Source organism: Cyclopterus lumpus, chromosome 12 (assembly GCF_009769545.1).
Source record: "Cyclopterus lumpus isolate fCycLum1 chromosome 12, fCycLum1.pri, whole genome shotgun sequence".
NCBI classification, from domain to species: Eukaryota; Metazoa; Chordata; class Actinopteri; order Perciformes; family Cyclopteridae; genus Cyclopterus; species Cyclopterus lumpus.
In genome coordinates this window covers 20,163,120-20,180,023 of record NC_046977.1, presented here as the reverse complement: position 1 = coordinate 20,180,023, position 16,904 = coordinate 20,163,120, and the positions used below count along the sequence as shown (strand labels likewise).

General features: G+C 41.9%; 1 protein-coding gene across 1 annotated transcript in view; it reads right to left on the bottom strand.

Moving 5' to 3' along the window:
- dcc (DCC netrin 1 receptor) overlaps nucleotides 1-16,904 on the bottom strand; it is a 316,481-nt gene that overhangs the window by 134,911 nt on the left and 164,666 nt on the right. The window lies entirely within an intron of this gene.

Below are 16,904 nucleotides of genomic sequence, written 5' to 3'. Positions count from 1 at the left end.
TATTTGAGTCTCGTTGTTGTTGTGTCTCTTTGTGGTCTATTTGTGGTCTATTTAAGTCTCTTTGTTGTTGTGTCTCTTTGTAGTCTCTTTGTAGTCTATTTGAGTCTCTTAGTTGTTGTGTCTCTTTGTGGTCTATTTGAGTCTCTTTGTACTTGCTTTGAATCGCTTACTGGTCATTTTGCATCTTGGTGAGGTTTAGATATCGTGTGTCTTTTGTCACTTTGCATCTCTCTGTAGTTGTTTTGCTTCTTCATGTGGTCATTTTGTATTTCTTTGTAGTTTTGTGCTTGTTTGTGGTCATTAAGTATAACATTTTTATTATTTTCCAATAGGTGGGGTGACTTCTGGAGAGCACTATAGACACGCAGAGCGACAGAGAAGGAGAATTTCTGATTGTCCATATCTTACATATTTCAATACAATATAAACAAAACAACAATAAAGCTTGTCAATTGATCTTGGATCGTGGAAATACAAAAAACTAACTGACTAAAAGTCTGGAGTATGATGTTTACAATGTCACGTGCTATATACGTATATATCATACGTGCTGTAGGGGTATTAATGTCTACCACCGCTATGATGTGGATGCAGCATTATGTGCAAGGTGTGGAAAGTGACTGAATCTGACCGCAGCGATCAGCTGATCGTCTGATGCTGAGCTGATGACTGTCTTTCTGCCTCCAGAGAATCATCCCAGGAAAAAGCTGCAGTAGTTTGAGCGAGCGTCTAAGTCACATACATACTGTCTGTACCTGTATCTGTGTGTATTTGTTTGTGTGTGTTTGTTGCATGAATTTTAATTGCTTTATTTGCATGTTAACAACCCACCTCTGACACACACACACACACACACACACACACACACACACACATACACTGACAAACCCAGCAGATGTTTGCTCGGCCCCCAGTGTGCTCTGCTCTGTGAGGCAGCTGCCATCAACCATTCTGCTGATATACTCAGTATGACCCTGTACGTGGTTGTGTGTGTGGGTGTTTGTGTGTGTGTGTGTGTGTTTGTGTGTGTGGGTGTTTGTGTGTGTGTGTGTGTTTATGTGTGTGGGTGTTTGTGTGTGTGTGTGTGGGGGTGTTTGTGTGTGTGTGTTTGTGTGTGTGGGTGTTTGTGTGTGTGTGTGTTTGTGTGTGTGTGTGTGTTTGTGGGTGTTTGTGTGTGTGTGTGGGGGTGTTTGTGTGTGTGTGTTTGTGTGTGTGTGTGTTTGTGTGTGTGGGTGTTTGTCTGTGTGTGTGTGTTTGTGTGAGTGTGTGTGTTTGTGTTTGTGTGTATCTGTGTGTGTGTGTGTGTCTGTGTGTGTGTAGGTGTGTGTGTGTAGGTGTGCATGCTCGTATGTTAGGTGGACTTTAATGAAGATTAATGAATTAGAGTAGAAAAAGGATTCGATCCACCTCTCTTTTTTTGCCTCTTTTAAAGCTTCTTCTGCTGGTTGTGTAGATAGATTTTTTTTCCTACTACTCCTGAGACGTCTCTTACAACGAGACATTACAACTTAATTGAACTTGAACTTAATCATCAGGTCGCAATGTTTTAGATATAAATAATTATACTCTAATCCAGTGGTTCTCAAACTGTGGGGCGCACCCCTCTAGTGGGGTGCAGTGGTACTACAGGTGGGGCGAAGGAGGAAATTCAGAAAGACCTTTATTGAGAACTTCACATATTACACAAGTTCAAAGCACACAGACATAAAACTAAGTCATTCATAAATACATGTTGAAATGCCTGTACCTGTGTGTACATGTTTACGTTGTTGTATCTTTATGCTGCTATAGAGTACACTGTTATAGCTTTACTACTCGTGGGTTAACTAACTCACCGTGCACGGAGACGAGGATGCGGTACAAGTCACTCTTTTACTTGCGGGCTAATCATGCTACATGTCCGTCGTCACAGACCAACACAATTGAGCACCGAGTGCTCGATCCAATATACCACATAGGTTACGCCGTTAACAGGTTACGCCGTTAACAGGTCACGCCGTTAACAGGTTACGCCGTTAACAGGTCACGCCGTTAACAGGTCACGCCGTTAACAGGTTACGCCGTTAACAGGTTACGACGTTAACAGGTCACGCCGTTAACAGGTCACGCCGTTAACAGGTTACGCCGTTAACAGGTCACGACGTTAACAGGTCACGCCGTTAACAGGTCACGCCGTTAACAGGTTACGCCGTTAACAGGTCACGCCGTTAACAGGTCACGCCGTTAACAGGTCACGCCGCGCATGCACCACGGACAAGATTCTTGGCGACTAGCCACTTCCTACCTCGGGTTTTCTGCTGTTGCCCTTCAAAACAAAAGCTCAACATTGAGCATGAATTGAGAGTGGCTTTTCTGCTGTTGCCCTTCAAAACAAAACCTCAACATAGGGTCCATTGGACCTGGAGGTGTCTGATGCCTGGTGAGCCGGCCTCCCGCGGTGGCCCTGCTGATGCTCCGCCCCCTCCTCTCTACCTCCTTCTGTTTCATGGATTGGAGTTCCATTCATACATTGTCATATTCATGTAATGTGTTTATGTAACTTTGTAAATGCTGTTCATTCTGTACACATGACATCTATTGCTTCTGTCCATCCAGGAGAGGGATCCTCCTCTGTTGCTCTCCTGAAGGTTTCTTCCCTTTTTTCCCTGTCAAAGGTTATTTGTTTTTCCTGATTCGATGTGAGGTCAAAGGTCAGGGATGTCGTATGTGTACAGATTGTAAAGCCCTCTGAGGCAAATTTGTAATTTGTGATATTGGGCTATACAAAATAAACTGAATTGAACATTAAGCATGAATTGAGAGTGGCTTTTCTGCTGTTGCCCTTCAAAACAAGAGCTCAACATTGAGCATGAATTGAGAGTGGCTGTATCAAGCCTTCAACCCGGTTTAAAACATATTTGTAGTGGAAGCAGGCTCATTGCAGCCACTAATACTAATACAACTTGACCCACTGCACTAATTCTGTTTTGCACAGGTTGCACGTTATTGTTTTGAAAATGTATGCAGTGTAAAACACTTTATTGCCAAATAATGTAAGTTTTTGTTTAGTTTTTTCACACTTATTGTTATTATCTTGAAAAGATATCCAGTTCAAAACAGGTTAATTGCAGCGACAATAAGCTATTTCTTTGCCAGTGTGCATTTTTGCACATATATACATTTATTTGCATTGTTCTAACAAAGTGATTGCACATTTGGTTTACTTGAAAGTGATTGCAATTTTCTTAATTCTATTATTTGAAAAAGCAGATGGAGGAGTCACAAAAAGTGATTTAAATAAAAAGTCAGCATAGACCATTTTGTTGGGGCATGAACATTTTTCCTCCTCCAAACTGGGACACGACAGACAAAGTTTGAGAACCACTGCTCTAATCCTTATTATCAGGCTGCTCTAATAAGTCTCTTAAGTCCCTCCAGTTGATCCAGAATGCTGCAGCTCGTGTACTCACAAAAACTAAGGAAAGAGATCACATGACTCCTGTATTAGCTCCTCTGCACTGGCTCCCTGTAAAATCAAGAATCACATTTAAAATTCTTCTCCTCACCTACAAAGCCTTGATTGGTGATGCACCATCATATCTTAAGGAGCTTGTAGTACCATATTGCCCCACTAGAGAGCTGCGCTCACTAAATGCGGGGCTACTTGTGGTTCCTAGAGTCCTAAAAAGTAGGATGGGAGCAAGAGCCTTCAGTTATCAAGATCCTCTTTTATGGAACCAGCTTCCACTTTCAGTCCTGGAGGCAGACACAGTCACCTCATTCAAGAATAGACTTAAGACTTTCCTCTTTAATAGTGCTTATAGTTAGGGCTGAATCAGGTTTGCCCTGGTCCAGCCCCTTGATATGCTGCTATAGGCTTATAGGCTGCTGGGGGATGTTTTAGGATACACTGAGCACCTCTATCCTCTTCTCTCTCTCCTTATGGATGAATTTACATCTCTCCATTGCACCTTATTAACTCTGCTTCCTCCCCGGAGTCGTTGTGACTTCACGTCTCATAGGGTCCATTGGACCTGGAGGTGTCTGATGCCTGGTCAGCCGGCCTCCCACGTTGGCCCTGCTGATGCCCCGCCCCCTCCTCTCTACCTCCTTCTGTTTCATGGATTGGAGTTCCATTCATACATTGTCATATTCATGTAATGTGTTTATGTAACTTTGTAAATTCTGTTCATTCTGTACACATGACATCTATTGCTTCTGTCCATCCGGGGAGAGGGATCCTCCTCTGTTGCTCTCCTGAAGGTTTCCCCCCTTTTTCCCCCTGAAAGGGTTTTTTCTATTATTTGGGAGTTGTTCCTGATCCGATGTGAGGTCAAAGGTCAGGGATGTCGTATGTGTACAGATTGTAAAGCCCTCTGAGGGGAGTTTGTAATTTGTGATTTTGGCCTGTATAAAATAAACTGAATTGAATTGAAAGTGTATACTATCGAAATACATTGGCAGAGCTTGTAATGCGTTGTCTTTTGTGCCAGAGTATCTTCGGATACAGTACAACAAACGCATGGAAACTATAAGACACCCATGTTTCAATTACATTTTGTCTATAATTGGCTCTGCAAATGTTTTAAGAGGATGGAAATGTATTTATTAGACCCCAAGGACACACAAATGAGTGTATAAGACAAAACAGTTTGTTTACAATAAAAAAAACTCTGCAGGACAACTATAAAACACCCATACCTGCCAGCCAATCAGAAAACAGGATTTCTGTTGTTGTGGGACAATTTTCACTAACAGCACGAATTGAAGTGGATTGTCATTATATACAAAACACGCTCATAACCAGACCGCCACTTACACATGTGCAGATTGTATCACACACATTCAGACATCCCTTATTTGTGTCCTATTAACACACACACACACTCAGAGTGATGATGTGTGTATCCATCCATCAGCTGTGCTGTATGTCATCGGGCCAACGAGCAGTTTCAATATTCAGCCAGTGTTACTGTGACAACAGCCATGGAGGAATTCATTAACATTTAGCTGCACCTGTTCCCTCTGCTGCTCCTCATCCTGCTAATTGATTACAGCAGAACTGATTACTGAGAGGGAGGTGGAGGTGGTGGGGGATGGAGGGATGGAGGGATGGAGGGATGGAGGGAGAGAAAAAGAAAGAGACAAATTGAATAAATGTGTGTGCCGGCCAAATTCCTCCATATACTCTCTCTGGCTGAACGTCACAACGCGCTTCATTAACTAATTAGCCACTTTGACAGACCACAGTTGGATGTGAGGTCTCCATGGAAACGACACAGAAGTTCAATTCATGGTTGAACAACTCCCACCGGAACACAAAAAGGCAAACCACCGATGAAGGAGGACAACGCCATCACCGCACAGAGTCTTTACTGGGAGGGAAATATTCCTCAACTATAACAGCCTTCCTGGGATTCCTTCATTAGACTGTTACTATCAATGATATCACTGTAAATACATGCAGCACCACACTATCTAATGCACAAATTACTGTCTACTACGACTTGTATTACTGCTTCTAGTACTAATACTCCTGATGTTGCTACTACTGCTGCTACTCCTACGATGAGTGATATTACTGCTATGACTGCTATTATTATTAATATTTATTATTTTATATCTATCGATCAAACCAGAAGAGACCAACCAGCTCGCTAAACTTCAAGATTGTCTTAAAGACATAAAAACATGGATGACCTGCAACTTCCTGATGTTAAACTCAGACAAAACTGAAGTTATTTTACTGGCCCTGAACACCTCAGAGATCAATTATCTGGTGATGTGGTTTCTGTAGATGGCATTGCCCTGGCATCCAACACCACTGTAAAGAATCTCGGCGTTATCTTTGACCGAGACTTGTCCTTTAACTCCACGTGAAGCAAATATCAAGGATTGCATTTTTTCATCTACGTAACATTTCAAAAATCAGGCACATCTTGTCTCAAAAAGATGCAGAAAAGCTGGTTCACGCGTTTGTTACTTCCAGACTAGATTACTGCAACTCCTTATTATCATTTTCCCTGGTCGAGCCCCTTGATATGCTGCTATAGGCTTATAGGCTGCCGGGGGATGTTTTAGGATACACTGAGCACCTATCTCCTCTTCTCTCTCTCCTTATGGATGAATTTACATCTCTCCATTGCACCTTATTAACTCTGCTTCCTCCCCGGAGTCGTTGTGACTTCACGTCTCATAGGGTCCATTGGACCTGGAGGTGTCTGATGCTGGTGAGCCGGCCTCCCGCGTTGGCCCTGCTGATGCCCCGCCCCCTCCTCTCTACCTCCTTCTGTTTCATGGATTGGAGTTCCATTCATACATTGTCATATTCATGTAATGTGTTTATGTAACTTTGTAAATGCTGTTCATTCTGTACACATGACATCTATTGCTTCTGTCCATCCGGGGAGAGGGATCCTCCTCTGTTGCTCTCCTGAAGGTTTCTTCCCTTTTTTCCCTGTCAGGTTATTTTTGGGGAGTTTTTCCTGATTCGATGTGAGGTCAAAGGTCAGGGATGTCGTATGTGTACAGATTGTAAAGCCCTCTGAGGATAATTAGTAATTTGTGATATTGGGCTATACAAAATGAACTGAACTAAATTCAACTGAACATTACTGCTATCACTGATATGACTGCTTTTACTGCTATGACTGCTGCTACTAGGACTGCTATGACTGCGATCACTGCTGCTACTATGACTGCTGCTACTATGACTGCTGCTACTATGACTGCTATGACTGCTATGACTGCTGCTACTATGACTGCTATTACTGATGCGACTATGACTGCTATGACTGCTGCTACTATGACTGCTATGACTGCTGCTACTATGACTGCTATTACTGATGCTAATATGACTTCTATAACTGCTGCTACTAGGACTGCTATTACTGATGCTAATATGACTTCTATAACTGCTGCTACTAGGACTACTATGACTGCTATGACTGCTGCTACTATGACTGCTATTACTGATGCTAATATGACTGCTATTACTGATGCTAATATGACTGCTATGACTGCTGCTACTAGGACTGCTATGACTGCTGCTACTATGACTGCTATTACTGATGCTAATATGACTGCTAATACTGATGCTAATATGACTGCTATGACTGATGCTACTATGACTGCTATTACTGATGCTAATATGACTGATATTACTGATGCTAATATGACTGCTATGACTGCTGCTACTATGACTGCTATGGCTAATGCTACTATGACTGCTATTACTGATGCTAATATGACTACTAATACTGATGCTAATATGACTGCTATGACTGATGCTACTATGACTGCTATTACTGATGCTACTATGACTGCTATTACTGATGCTAATAAGACTGCTATTACTGGTGCTACTATGACTGCTATTACTGATGCTACTATTACTGCTATGACTGCTATGACTGCTATGACTGCTATGACTACTGCTACTATGACTGCTATTACTGCTGCTACTATGACTGCTATTACTACTTTTACTATGACTGTTATTAGGCTACTGCTAAGCTATTATTGCTTCTATTGCTGCTTTAACTGCAGGTGCTAACACTAGCACTGCCTTCAATACTGGTATTACTGCTATAAACTGTATATATATATATAAATAAAACCATCCTACTAGCTGAAACGAGTTGTTGAGTTTCATCTCTTCACAGCTCTCACTGAGCTAAATGGGCTCTATGGATCAATTAAGGTGGTTTCAGATGAACTACCTTTCCTTGTGTAAATTAGAGGTGACGTGACTTAAGGCTGTGCTGTAACACTGGATCATTTTTGTGTTATTTTCTCTGTTCTGAGTGAAGCAGAACATGTCAGCAGTAGAATTCCCTCTTGCAGCTGCTTTGTATTCAGATCGGGTCGACATTGTAATGGAACGGGGCAAGTGAAGCCGCGGCCTTGTTCACCATCTTCAAACAGGCTGAGGGCGTACGTCTGTTTAAATTGTCCCTCAGAGAGCAAAGGGGAAAATGCAGGGAGGTCTGCAGAAAGCCGATGAAGATAACACTGATAATGATGAGTGCTGATTAGAAGCAAATCGAAAGGGATAATCACAAGAAGCAGAGACGTTTGAGGCCGACCTAATGAAGATACACTGTACAAAACAAAGTTTGTATATTCCTTGGGATCGTAAACAACGAGTAGGTATCCATATTTTCCGTCTTTAAGGTAGAAATCTTAGTTGTGCCAACATACCAAACCTTTCTCTATACATCTAAGGAGTCCTGATAACTTTCATTGTAGAATGCAGGTCAACCAACTTTCAGACTTCGTTCATGCTGGGCCTTTTCCAGACAAAACTCCTTAGTTGCTGGCGTGTATTATTTGAAATATAGGTACAGTCAGAGTTATTGTACTTCCAGCTGACTCTTTGTATTGCTTAGCAGTTTGTCAGATGAAAAAACGCTTTGAAGAAAAAACAAAACTTTGAACTGAATCTGGAATTCATTCAGCGGGTTTCTCTTTGGTTTCTGTATGCTGAGCCGTAGTGTAAGAGCTGCATACAGAGCACCTCATCCACCCTGTGACCTCCACACACACACACACACACACACACACACACACACACACACAAGCACGGCCAGGTGAGTAAACACTCCCTGAATTCAATCTGTGATTGTTTGTTCATGTCCTCTGGGTGAGAGCTCCAATCACATCATGTGTGTGTGTGTGTGTGTGTGTGTGTGTGTGTGTGTGTTTGTGTGTTTCTGTGTGTGTGTGTGCGTGTGTGTATGTGTGTGTGCGTGCGCGTGTGTTAATGTCCTCTGGGTAAAAGGAGCAATCACACGGAGGGCAGATTGTCTTTATTTGCTCTCCAATACAACATGCACCAACATGCTGTGTGTGTGTGTGTGTGTGTGTGTGTGTGCATAGTTTTCCTTAAATTCTGCTCGGTTTTGTGTTCACATTGACATTTGCTTATTGCAAACAATATGTGAACAATTTATATACAACAAATACTAAAAGATACATTGTCATTATTGATTAATCAGTTCATTATTGCATAAAATGTCATTAAACCATCAAAAGTCTGCAAAGACAAGCAGGATGTCTTGTTTTGTCCACCATTGCAAAAACTTGTATTTGAGACCAGGCGGAACCTCCCTGGTTCTGACAAGTGACGCCAACGAAAAAGTGTCTTAACTTGCATTACCACTACTGACCAGTATAGAAGTCTATATAAATGACTACTTCTCTTGATTTATTCCCTCAGTAAACATTGTAAACATGAGTTCATGGTCTCAATCTCTAGTGTCAAAGTCTTCATTACAGCATGATGCTCATTTAGTAAATGATGGTTATTTAGAGTCCAAAAGTCCCTAAAGCAGGGTATGCTTTAGGGCGGGCTTACTGTGATTGACAGGTCATGATCAGAGCCATATACAACATCTTTACCTCACTTCTCTGCATTCAAAATATGGTAACTTCCAGTTCACTAGTTGTAAAAAGCCAAATTGGCGACGGACGTCATCCAAGATGGCTACGGCCAACTCAAGGCTTCAAAACATCACTCCACCAACCAATGGATGACATCACTATGACTACGTCCACTTTATTGATTTATTGATTTGATTTTCTGTACACAAATTTATGAATCGACTAACTGTTCCAGCTCTAGACACAACAGCCCTCTGTCTTAAATGCCTTTCACACTGATGTATGGCAATTGTTACCATGGTTACGATCTTGCATAAATATATAGATCACTCAAGGGCGTAATTTCCACTGGGGATGGAAAACATGTCCCTCACATTATTTCTGAATCCTGTAAATGTCACTTTAAGTAGATGCATATATTCTTTTTTCATTGAATTCAAATTTGTTCTTGGTCGGACAGTTTTATGGTTAGTAGGAAAACCAGTTTCATCATAATGTGTTATTTGCTATTTCTATACATGCAGGAAAAAAGTATTTCTTTCCTTTGCTGTAAAACCCCCAGAGACAGCAAGCATCATGGGAGTTGTTGTCTTTGAATGTAAATAAAACTATACTTTATTTGTATCTTGTTAAAAGAGGTTTTTAGCAGTATACATTATTATTTATTTAGAATACTGACAGGTAACATCAAGAACATTCTAAAATATTCCAGGAAAAAGAAAGAAAGAAAGTGTTCTGAGTTCACAGGACCCTCCCTGGTCCAATCTGAGCCCGGCTGCTTACCGCTCTGACTAATTAGAAGATGTGCTCCTGATGAGGTGGGCGGAGCTTCAGGTGAAGTTGGAGTGATGCTTGATTGAGAGGAGGAGATGGTGGTTTGAGGGTGAAACGGAGCATTATGTAAGCGTTTTTTGTTTTTGTTTCTGAGGGTGTAATCATCCCGTTACCGCGACAACTATCTACTCGCCAAAATATTAAAGCGAGGGAATCCAAGATGATTAACTGCAATCATCTGCTGCTGAGTGACATCATCACAGATGCATGACGGAGAGAGGAACATCTGGTGGCGCTGTGAAGAGTGCATAAACAGATGAATGGATGAGTGTGTTCAGATCTGAAGGGCTGAGCTCAGCACGTTTGTGTGTGTGAACCTTGGTCCTTCTGTGCTCTGAGACACTAAAGGTCTCGCCCGGCAGCTCTTCATGGATCACAAAGGATCGTAAAATAACTGCAGCCAGGGAAACTGTGTTATATCGCAATGTCAAAAAATGTAATTCCATGATAACCCATGAAGATGTTCTGTCCTGTCGCTACACTCTGCAGGAATGAGCTGAGACGAGAGAGGAACAATGTTTACATAATTGAGTAGAAAATGTCTTTTGTAACGGTATTATATATTTCATAGAACTGTTATTTCTATAGAAGTGTGTATGTGTGTGTTTTACACACGTGTTGAGCATATAAAGGATCTTTTCTCACATGTAGTCACATATTTTAGAGGCTGTCTAATTTTGTTTTGGTGTACTTGTCCAGAACTGGTACAGGAAGTTGCTCTTCAAGGGTCTCTTTTAAACCAGGAAATACATGTCACATTTGTCAAATTGGATTAAAATTATTTTCTTTCTTTTTCGTTTATTTGGACTTTCATTTAATGGCAGTGGTGTTGTGTGTCAGCAGTAATAGGGCTGCTTTTTTTCACAATCCTATATTAATTTTCATATTGGAATAGCTATTTTACTCTTAGAGGCTGTATGGAGAATGCATACCATATCTGTATTTCATGTTGAATGCATGTTGGAAGACTGGAATGAATTATGACCTGCATGGCCTCCTATAGACAGATATTAACCCAGAGATTTCATAATGGACATTTTCATCATCCTCAGAAGCCAAATGAACACTTCACACTGAGCTCAGTGGGACCCTTCACCGCCGGTCCTTTTAATTAATGTGGAAATGAGTCTCCAGGTTCTGCAGGATGAACACATCGGACTCCTGCAGAGACTCCGGGAGGCTTAATCACCCCAACAGGAGCTTCATGAAGCTTCTACTCTTACACTCGAAGAGGAGTTAACGCTTTGCAGAGAGCTGGATGTTCACAGCACTCTGCTGCTGGTCCGGACTCCGGACACAAAGACGGTGACCCTAGCCGGACTCTCGCTGGAGTTCTGGGTAAAAGAAATGTATAACACAGACTGACATACTGTAAACTCTGGCTGTGTGTTCAACCAAGCATTCGAAACACACACACACACACACACACACACACACACACACACACACACACACAGACAGTAACAGCCTCAGTGACTGCAGGAAAGTTGAGGAAGTGTTAGATTTGTCTGAAAAGTTGGTTTGACAGCGGAAACTTGCAGAGAGCAGAAGGATTCACATTCTCTCCTTCGGCAGCGAGATGCAGGGAGGCGGACTGAGGCTGAACCCGCCCACACAACTTGACGCTGGGCTTAGCATTAGGCAAAGACCAGGAAGCAGCAGGAGTTCAGCACAGTAAATAAGAGTTCACATGCTGGTTTTTTTATAGATTTTTTAATTAAAAAGCACAAAATCTGCTGTGGAGCTCTGACGCTTAAATATATTCATCAGGCAACCTTTCCACAATTAGTTTCAGCACCATTACTGCAGCTAATAGCACTTATCTACTTGCTTATATACTTGCTATCTCGGACAACTTTAAGTAAACGATATTGCAAGGTTCAGTATGTACACCCCCATTTCAACATATCCTCATACAACGATTCGTATGATATCTGACAAAAAATATTGCACTTTTTTTTATGTGCCGTGCTCCGAATGTCGATCAACACCAGCGATCAGTGCTCCTGAACGAAGCCCCATTAGTACTGAACCTGAAGTTTAGGCAACAAAATGACAAAATGGTTATGGAGAAGATCATTTGGTTGAAGTGGGTTTGTTACATATTTTGCGTGGTTAAATAATAAGTTACGTAACAAAAGTGAGGTAAAACAAGTCAACATTAACTTTTGAGGCGGTCTCCTGCGTGAAAAAATGAAAAGTCCATCCCCCCGTCCCCTCTGAATGGACGTTGTCCTTCTTCATAGGGAAGAATGGGCCGGACTGGTGTCGGCCATGGATGATATGGACCCGATCGTAACGACTCACACAAAGAGTGCAGACAAACGTGAAGAGTAGATTTTCTACCGACGATAGCTTCTCCTTGTATTGTTAGCCCTCTCCGGCCAACGTCCAGTGGGCATACTAGTTATGACGGGAGCAAAGGAGGAAATCAGGTGACATGTAGAGCGCGTCAACACGTTGGGATGCGTGGTTGGGTCCAACAATCACAGGACTTTCACCCAGGAGACCGCTGTCTGTGTCCCATGTGAGACCAGAAGTCATTTCACATTGTTTCTTTTCCCATGGTTGAGTTTGACTTCAACAACGTAGACGCTGCAGCCCATCTGAACCAGGGCTGCACAATTATTCTAAAATTGACTGAAATAGCAATAAGGGTGTGGAGCTGGCCGGGCACCTACTGCTTTAGAATGTTTGGTATTCAGCATTCATCAACATGTTTTATTTATTTACATCAGCCAACATTTAAAAAAAGAGGAAGCCTTTTTTTTTAAGCCGGTAGGCTTTTAAATGTCAAGCTCTGACATCACTGATCGATCTGCTCCTACCGGAGAGCCGATCGGCAGAGAATTATCAATCACATGCAGGAAAATAAGAGGATGGAAACTAAATGAGGTTAGCTCTCCACAGGCAGTGAACCTCCTCTTTATGGTCATGCATTATGAGCCCACTCTGAAAATATTCATCAATTTCTCTGTCACCGCTTTCTGAAGAGGATGAAATAACCGAATGATAAAAAAAGGAACCTAAACAGTTTTTAAAGTTTTTTTTTGAAGAGCTGGATGCTGGTTTTTTCAATATAGACTAATGCTTGTGGAGCCAGAAAACAATAATGTGTACATTGTAGAACCCAAAATGCCCTCCATGTTGTTGCGATTATTATGTTCACATTCTCTCAAACCAACAAAAAAATAAATGGCACGGTTTGCTGCTAGAAGTGTGCAATCAGATCTCTGCAGGAAACAATATATGATAGATTTATACAGTTTATATATACAGTGCAAATACAGTTATACCATGCACCCAGGTTGGCTGTGCTGGAGACTGTGTGCTGAAGTTCTATTACTAAGTATGTCTATTGCTAAATGTGGACTCCTAAATATTAGATCTCTGTCATCTAAAGCTGTATTAGTAAATGATTTAATATCAGACAATCACATTGATTTATTGTCTTACTGAAACCTGGCTAAGCCATGAAGAATATGTCAGCCTAAATGAATCAACTCCTCCAAGTCATATTAATACTCACATTCCTCGAGGCACCGGCCGAGGAGGTGGAGTAGCAGCCATCTTTGACTCAAGCCTATTAATGAATCCTAAACCTAAACTAAACTACAACTCATTTGAAAGCCTTGTTCTTAGTCTTTCACATCCAACCTGGAAAACATTAGAGCCAATTCTTTATACTGTACCGGCCACCAGGTCCATATTCAGAATTTATATCTGAATTTTCAGAGTTTTTATCAAGTTTAGTCTTTAAAAGTGATAAGGTTATTATTGTAGGAGATTTTAATATTCATGTGGATATTGATAATGATTGCCTTAGTACTGCATTTATCTCATTGTTGGACTCGATTGGCTTCTGTCAGAGTACAGAAACCCACTCACTGCTTTGGCCACACCCTCCACCTTGTTCTTGCATATGGCATTGACATTGAGCATTTGGAGGTCTTCCCACAGAACCCTCTTCTGTCAGACCATTACCTCATAACTTTTGAGTTCATACTCCCGGAGTATACACCGTTAGTCAAAAGTTTCTACACCAGATGTCTAACTGACAGTGCTGTAGCTAAATTTAAAGAAGAGATTCCTTCTGCATTTGATTCAATACCACGTCTCAATGTGACGGAGGACTCCTGTGCTAACTTTAGTCCGTCCCAGATTGATCATCTTGTCGATAGTGCTACAGGCTCACTGAGAATGACACTAGACTCGATAGCCCCACTGAAGAAAAAGACAGTGAGGCAAAGGAGGTTTGCTCCCTGGTATAACCCTCAGACCCGCGACCTAAAGCAAACTTCACCAAAGCTCCAAAGCATATGGCGTTCCACCAATCTGGAAGAATCACGCTTAGTTTGGCGAGACAGCCTTAAAACATATAAAAAGGCTCTCCGTGATGCCTATTACTCATCAGTAATAGAGAAAAATAAGAACAACCCCAGGGTTCTCTTTAGCACTGTAGCCAGGCTGACAGAGTCACAGCTCTGTGGAGCCGTGTATTCCTATAGACCTCAGTAGTAATGACTTCATGAACTTCTTCAATGAAAAGATTTGAACTATTAGAGGCAAGATTGATGATCTCTTGACCTCATCCACTGCCGATCTGTCATCAAGTGGAGTGGCCTTGGAAACGGCTGTATGCCCTGGTGTATATTTGGATAGCTTTTCTCCCATTAACCTAGACCAATTGTCCTCAACGGTTTCTACTTCTAAACCGTCTACCTGTCTCTTGGACCCCATCCCAACGAGGCTGCTTAAAGACGTGTTGCCTTTAATTGGCACCTCTCTGTTGGATATTGTTAATGTGTCTTTGCTAACAGGCCATGTACCACATTCCTTCAAAGTAGCTGTAATTAAACCTCTCCTGAAAAAGCCCACTCTTAATCCAGAGGTGTTGGCTAACTACAGACCGATCTCTAACCTTCCCTTCCTCTCTAAGATCCTTGAGAAAGTAGTCGCAAATCAGTTGTGTGACTTTCTACATCAGAATAGTTTATTTGAGGAGTTTCAGTCAGGATTTAGAAAACACCACAGCACAGAGACAGCACTGGTGAAAATTACTAATGACCTCCTAATTGCATCAGATAAAGGACTCATCTCCGTACTGGTATTATTAGACCTTAGTGCTGATAAAGGACTCATCTCTGTACTGGTCTTGTTAGACCTTAGTGCTGATAAAGGACTCATCTCTGTACTGGTCTCATTATACCTTAGTGCTGATAAAAGACTCATCTCCGTACTGGTATTATTAGACCTTAGTGCTGCGTTTGACACCATTGATCATGACATCCTATTACAGAGACTGGATCAGTCGATTGGCATTTCAGGTACCGCACTAAGTTGGTTTAAATCCTATTTTTCAGATCGATCTCAATTTGTATTTGTAAACGATGAAGCCTCAATGACCACCAACGTTAATCACGGAGTTCCACAAGGTTCTGTGCTTGGACCAATTTTATTTACCTTATATATGCTTCCTTTGGGCAATATTATCAGGAAACACTGCATAAACTTTCATTGCTATGCAGACGATACTCAATTATATCTAGCGATCAAACCAGAGGAGACCAACCAGCTCGCTAAAATTCAAGAATGTCTTAAAAACATAAAAACATGGATGACCTGCAACTTCCTGATGTTAAACTCAGACAAAACTGAAGTTATTTTACTGGGCCCTGAACACCTCAGAGATCAATTATCTGGTGATGTAGTTTCTGTAGATGGCATTGCCCTGGCATCCAACACCACTGTAAAGAATCTCTAGTTATCTTTGACCGAGACTTGTCCTTTAACTCCCACGTTAAGCAAATATCAAGGACTGCATTTTTTCATCTACGTAACATTTTAAAAATCAGGCACATCTTGTCCCAAAAAGATGCAGAAAAGCTGGTTCACGCGTTTGTTACTTCCAGACTAGATTACTGCAACTCCTTATTATCAGGCTGCTCTAATAAGTCTCTTAAGTCCCTCAGTTGATCCAGAATGCTGCAGCTCGTGTACTCACAAAAACTAAGAAAAGAGATCACATGACTCCCGTATTAGCTGCTCTGCACTGGCTCCCTGTAAAATCAAGAATCACATTTAAAATTCTTCTGCTCACCTACAAAGCCTTGATTGGTGATGCACCATCATATCTTAAGGAGCTTGTAGTACCATATTGCCCCACTAGAGAGCTGCGCTCACTAAATGCGGGGCTACTTGTGGTTCCTAGAGTCCTAAAAAGTAGGATGGGAGCCAGAGCCTTCAGTTATCAAGCTCCTCTTTTATGGAACCAGCTTCCACTTTCAGTCCCGGAGGCAGACACAGTCACCTCATTCAAGAATAGACTTAAGACTTTCCTCTTTAATAGTGCTTATAGTTAGGGCTGAATCAGGTTTGCCCTGGTCCAGCCCCTTGATATGCTGCTATAGGCTTATAGGCTGCTGAGGGATGTTTTAGGATACACTGAGCACCTATCTCCTCTTCTCTCTCTCCTTATGGATGAACTTACATCTCTCCATTGCACCTTATTAACTCTGCTTCCTCCCCGGAGTCTTTGTGACTTCACGTCTCATAGGGTACATTGGACCTGGCTGTGTCTGAAGCTGGTCCTGGCTCCTGCCTCCTTGCCCCTGCTTCCTGCATCCATACCTTGGCCTGGGCTCCTTCCCAATGGCCCTGCGTCCTTCTCTGTGCCTCCTACCTCAAAGTTCTGATCTCATTGGTCT